We start from the raw sequence: 6044 nt of genomic DNA, 5'->3' as shown, positions 1-6044 counted from the left end.
AGGTAATGTCATATCCTTGTTGTATTATTATGATGAACAGAACAGGCACCAATTCAAAGGTTAGGTGCATCAGGTATTTATGCTAAATGACATAAAACACCTCTGAAAAAATAGATAGCCAACATAACAAATAGTCAGATGTAGTTGAGCTGAAGTACTTTTTTCTCCCTTTCTCCTATGAATCATGATCTGGTTAGTGGTTAATTAATGGGATTAAATGGGAATAAATGGACCAAACTAAATGTGCATGTGAGTGTGAGTGAGCATGTGTTAGTCATAGGCCCAAAGACCAAGTTGAGTTTTTTTGTTTTTTTTTGCCCTCTAACCCTCCTCACAATTGTCAGTTTTGTCACCGTTAAGTTGACATACTTGTATTGCAAGAATATCAGACCTGACAGGACTGAAGTCTTCCAGTATACAGCACATCTGGGTATCATCTCACCATAAAAAATAAAACCCTGGGAACATGCAACGTCCACCCGTGGATCAGATGTTTTTTTTAGGTGCATATCAAGGATCGGTAATCAATTAGTTGCTTGAAGAAATTTTTTTTTGTTGTTGTTTTTATTTAGTCAATTTTTATTTATATGAAAGACATTGTCATTTTTATCATATGCGCATAAATCAAGTCAGTTATATTTATAGCCGAAGAATACTTTATAATTTGTACAACATTGGACACCCTCGGTTCAGATCACGAATAACTCCACAAAAAAACCTTTAACGGGTAGTAGTTGTAGTAGCAAACCATCTTCTCTAAGGAAATACATTGTTAGCAGAAGTAACAAAAACTTAAAATGAAAACCGTACCAGTTAACTGTGTGAGTTTATCAGTTTAGTCAAGTAAATTAAAATCGTTTATGGTCATTTATAGACGTCTGTCGGCCTCTACTGGACAAAAGGTGGCCTTACAGTGTACGAGCAGGAGAGGAGAGAGGGAATTATTGACTAATTATCACAGCAACCTCCCAATAAAATATCGTTTCCCCTCACATACTGTATCTGAGTAATTCAGCTGCATAACTGTACCTTTTTTCCCAAAGTAAATTCGTTTAGCAATAAGGATTTGTGCCAAAATTCTATTATTTTGACTGCAAACATGGTCATAGGTGGATTAATGGAATATTATTTCATTATATTATATTTTCCATGAATTGTAGAGTGAAGACACATTTTGTGCGTATTCTTTGACAAAGCATGATTTTCCATCCCAGCCCAAATGGCAAACCTGATTCTACTGAGAGTAAAAGAGACACCTGTCCACCATATGACACCTCTCTTTGTTTCCACCAATATGGGCAGAACTATGAATATGTGACAAGAGTACGTCACAGCCTCAGTGGAGACATCCTACCTACGCAGCGCCACAAATGTTCATTTCTCATTCAGCACCTCCCCTCTCTCCAAGGCAATCTGTCATGCTGATGGGACAAGAGACAGACCCCGTAACCCCCCTGTGCTAAATGTCCCTGTGGCCACAGAAGACAACAGACAGACAGGTGACTACATAGGGGGGCATTCTAGCACTAATACCCAAGTTCTCCATGTCATGTTGGTAGAAACACATGAATGATAACTGGCTTTATGTTCACCTTATCACTGTAGACTTTAGTGCATAGAACAAGGTGTTTGATATGAGGTTTATGCATTAAATAGTATTTTTCACATTTTCTAAATAAATGTTTGTGCTACCACAAACCAAATTAAAGTGAGAAAAAGTCAAATACAGGTCACCGATCGGTGATTTATTAGACATGTGATGAAACCGTGACTCTGCTGAGCCAGTTAAACCGGCACAAATGTAATATTTTGGAACTGTAGATTCAACTCATGAGATTAATGTCATCAGATTGACTTGGAGGATAATTCAGTTCTTTTGGCGGCTGTATCTTAGTTTTGTCCATCATTTATGTCAGTTATGGCAACATTTTACTCACTAGTTTCATTGCTGAGATTTGGAGATGAAACAACTCTGCTAGACACAGCAGTTTAGCCTTTCAGGGCAAGCAACATGAGCGGTCAGACAAGTACATAAGGTGTAAAGAAATCCTGAAATCAAAATCAACAGCAGCTGAAATGGTTCATCCATCTGCTAAAATAATAATGTAAATTTATTCATGGTTCATTTAATTAATTTATTGGTTGTTCCAAAGTGATACCTAAATCATAAAATGCAGATGATATTTATAAAAGGCATGACTGTTTTGCACTGTGGTCCTCCCTCCTAATTACAGCTTACATTTTGTCACTGGGAATCTCATACTTCATCCTTTCCGCTGCCCCAACTGGGCAGTGCCAATCTGTACAGTGGCATAGCCATGCCACGCCAACACAACATCCCCTGATGGGAGAACAGGTGTTGGACAGGGTCCAGTGGAGCAGAGCGGAGCGGGCTGCCATGATATATCAGTTGAACTGGCCAGCACCGACTCCTCTGGCCCGAGGGAGGGGGACCCAGCAATTTATTAAGTGTGTGTGTGTGTCTGTGTGTGTGTGTGTGTCTGTGCGTGCAGAGGTTCTGTGAGAGCAGCAGCAGTACAACAATGAGCCCCAACAAAACTGACTGGGACCCAAAGACCCAACAGGGAAGCAGGCTAATCTGAACAAAAACTATATTTTAGCTTGAAGCAATTCAACATTTTACAACCCACAAAGGGCATACTGTTTTGACATTATGTACCGTGATCTCTATGTCTCTATGAGACATAGAGATATCAAATTAAAATACTGTAAACCTTTTGCTTATGCCTTTTTATATTTGCTGAACTAAGGACAAATCTTCTCCGTCAGCACTGCATAAACAAAGCAGAAGTCATATAGACAACCTATCTATTGTCTATTAACTTTAACTCAATAAAATGAAACACCAAGTTTTTGCTGCAGATGTCCCCGTGACCCATTTCTGTTTCCTGACTCAGACCTTAACAAACTGCTTTATTGGGTTTTTGAGATCAGTTTCTCAAGTCCCTTTACTGCTAATTTTACAGCAAAAATGACACTGGGTATGATGATTTGCTCAGTCGCTGTGGAGCCATATTGGCCGAGGCAAGCCTTGTAGTTCCTGTTAATGGGGTGAATATAATATTTTATGTCCCGTTGCTATAGCCACGCTGCTTAACTTGTGATGTAAAAATAGTCAGGCCCATTCATTTTAGTATAAATACTTCACTTCGCTTCAAGACACAGAACTGAGCTGTATGTAAAACATGTCTATTTGAATGTGCCCCGGCAGAGGGAAAAGGTATTGCTACTTTACACATAATGACGGCCCAGGTCGTTTGGCTGAGAATAATGGTGGCTTCGCTGTAAAGCCTATCACTCTCATTAGGTTTTTACACACTGTTCGTGCCTAACTGGAGATGCACTTGTCTGGACACACGCACACATGCATGCATTCACACAGAGTGCACTCCCACACACACACACACACATATCCATCTCCAAAGTCATTAAATCCCTTTGAAAAGAGGCCTCATTTGAGAGAAGCAATAAAATTTTTAATCATTTTATTACCAAAAGAGTATTTAACAAGTGGGTAATGAAACGCCAAAGGCAGGTTAGCTGAGTTTAACCTTCATAGAGGAAGCCATGTATCACATGCTGCCCCGAGGCATGGTGGGACAGAAATGTCATCCTCCATTATCCACCATACCTGAAGTGTGGCGTTGCGCGGCTGGCAGGCAGGCGTCTCGCTCTGCAAGGCGAAGCTGACGGGAAATTAAGGGGAATTCAATTAATGGACGTTTTTTACGCACCAGGGAGAGGGCACAGCTGCACACACACCTTAATGCGTGGTGCACACACATCCCAACAAATGTAACACACTTGTGAATGCACACGCGCGTACCTCAAAGCATATCCTACACATGTCCCACTGTGAGGGGCTACTGATGGGACAGGAGACCGGGAAGAACACTTGTTCTTTCCCCGGTTTACAATTGCTCTGTCTCTTTCTTTAGCTTTCTTCACTGTTTCTCTCTTTTGATACCTCTACTACTTAACTTTCTGTCTTCCTCACTATGCTAGTAGAGAGTTGGTTCTGTTGAATCTCCTTCTCTCTCTGTCTCTCTCTCCCTGAGGTGATAGTATAGCGGGGTCGCTCCACTGCTTTCCCTCAGCAGGTCAATTAAGGAGAAAATGAGGCAGAGGGGGACACTCTCAGTCTGTCACCATAAAAGAACCATACCTACCTACCTACCTGCCTGCCAATTGCTCATATAATATACCGCCAAACTGCCCTGTATAAGTGCAAGTCTGACTGTGTGTGCACGAGAGAGGAGAAAGAGAGACTCTGGTAGAACAGCAAAAAGGGAGGGGTTGAATCATATTTGAGAGAATGAAAAAAATTGGTATTTCCAGAAAAGCAATCGCCAAGTCCTTAAGGGAGGGGAAATGCACCAGCCACCTCTGGAAGCACCAAATACAGGCCCATACATTACATCTTTCAATTTCTTTGACACACAGGAATAATTTATGGCTGATAACAAAAATACTCTTTTTTCAATAACAAGCTTCTGCGGTACTTAGAGGGACTGGCCCCCAAAGTTAATTGAAAAGTGTCCTGGCTCTCATTTGCATAAGAAACACATTTAAAGGTGAAAAATTATAAATAAATATGCGGCCACCTGTGAAATATGGCTTTTGGCCTGCTGGTCATTTATAACTTTGCCTTTAATTACGTGACAGGCTGTGGTTCTGCAGCTGTAATGAGAGGCTGGAGTGATGGAGAGGAGTGTGTGAGAGACAAAGGGCTATAGGTCATTAAGTGTCTGAACAGACAAACATGCATGCAGACGCACACAGATGGATGGACACACACGCAGGTAGAAAGATATTGTAAATGTATGGACACACACACACACACACACACACACACACACACACACAGATAGACAGACACCCATGTGGATTTAAACACACACACATAAGTGGATCCACATGGTCACACATAAAAAGATGGACCAGTGTAAAACTATACACAGAAACACACATAATCCCATTTAAAATTTTAAAAGGTTATCTATGCAGTCGATTTTGATGACTTATAATCAAAATTATTATAGTAGCAGAACTTATTACCTTTTGATACCCAGTCAACTGTTACAGTGTAGATGTCATTCTGTCTAATCTTTTTGCCTGGATGTCCAGATGAGCAGAGTTTATACACACCGTTATGGTTCTAGTTAATTTTTCCCCCTCATCCAATCACAGAAGACAATTTGTAATTCAAATAGTGACGTCTGTGATGTGAGTGCTAGTTAGTTAGTTAGTAATTTGGCCTTCATGTCATCTCAATCTAAATCCACGAGCGGACAATCTGACAACACATAATTACTTCCCCCAGACATCAGACATTTGTCACTTTTTTTTTCTTGCTCAAAATCACAAGTAAACACAGTGAAGCAAAGCAAAAAGTTAAAAAAGCAGACCACAGAGGACAAAAACAGGGAGAAAAAACATCTCACTACCCAGCCAATTCCCCTCCCCAAGCCAGAGAAAGATGTTATCCGTGTTGAATATTTATTATACAGTGTTATTTATTTTATATTTCAGTACAGTATATATATAATTTTTTTCCCCAATTTTAAAAATTACTGTAAATATATGCTTCCCTGACTGGTATTTTCTCTTGTAATGTTTCACTAATTCACTGCATTTTGAATTTACTTTGTCTCAACCCCTAAAGACAACATCAAACTGCTCTGGATACGTTGTATTTGTAGACACAAGCAAATTTCCGACAGACAACCATGCATGGTAAGGGCCAGACATATTGGTAATTAAAGTGTCATACAGAGATGTTATGACAAAAGTCAGGCAGAGAGACAGACAGGTAGGCATTACAGAACATCAGACAGATAGTTAGACAAAAGACTGGGTGGTGGATATGCGGCGTGTGGCACTTCTGTCTCGGTGTCTCCTCCTCCTTCCCTCCCTCCTTCTCTTTTATGCATAAAGAAAACAGCTTGCATTGCCCTGCAGGTACTACCAGAGCGCTGTGCCGCCACGCACCGCTTTCACTTTCACCTTCACACCTTCTCTGC

Source organism: Siniperca chuatsi, linkage group LG1 (assembly GCF_020085105.1).
Source record: "Siniperca chuatsi isolate FFG_IHB_CAS linkage group LG1, ASM2008510v1, whole genome shotgun sequence".
NCBI lineage: Eukaryota > Metazoa > Chordata > Actinopteri > Centrarchiformes > Sinipercidae > Siniperca > Siniperca chuatsi.
This window is presented reverse-complemented; position numbering follows the sequence as displayed.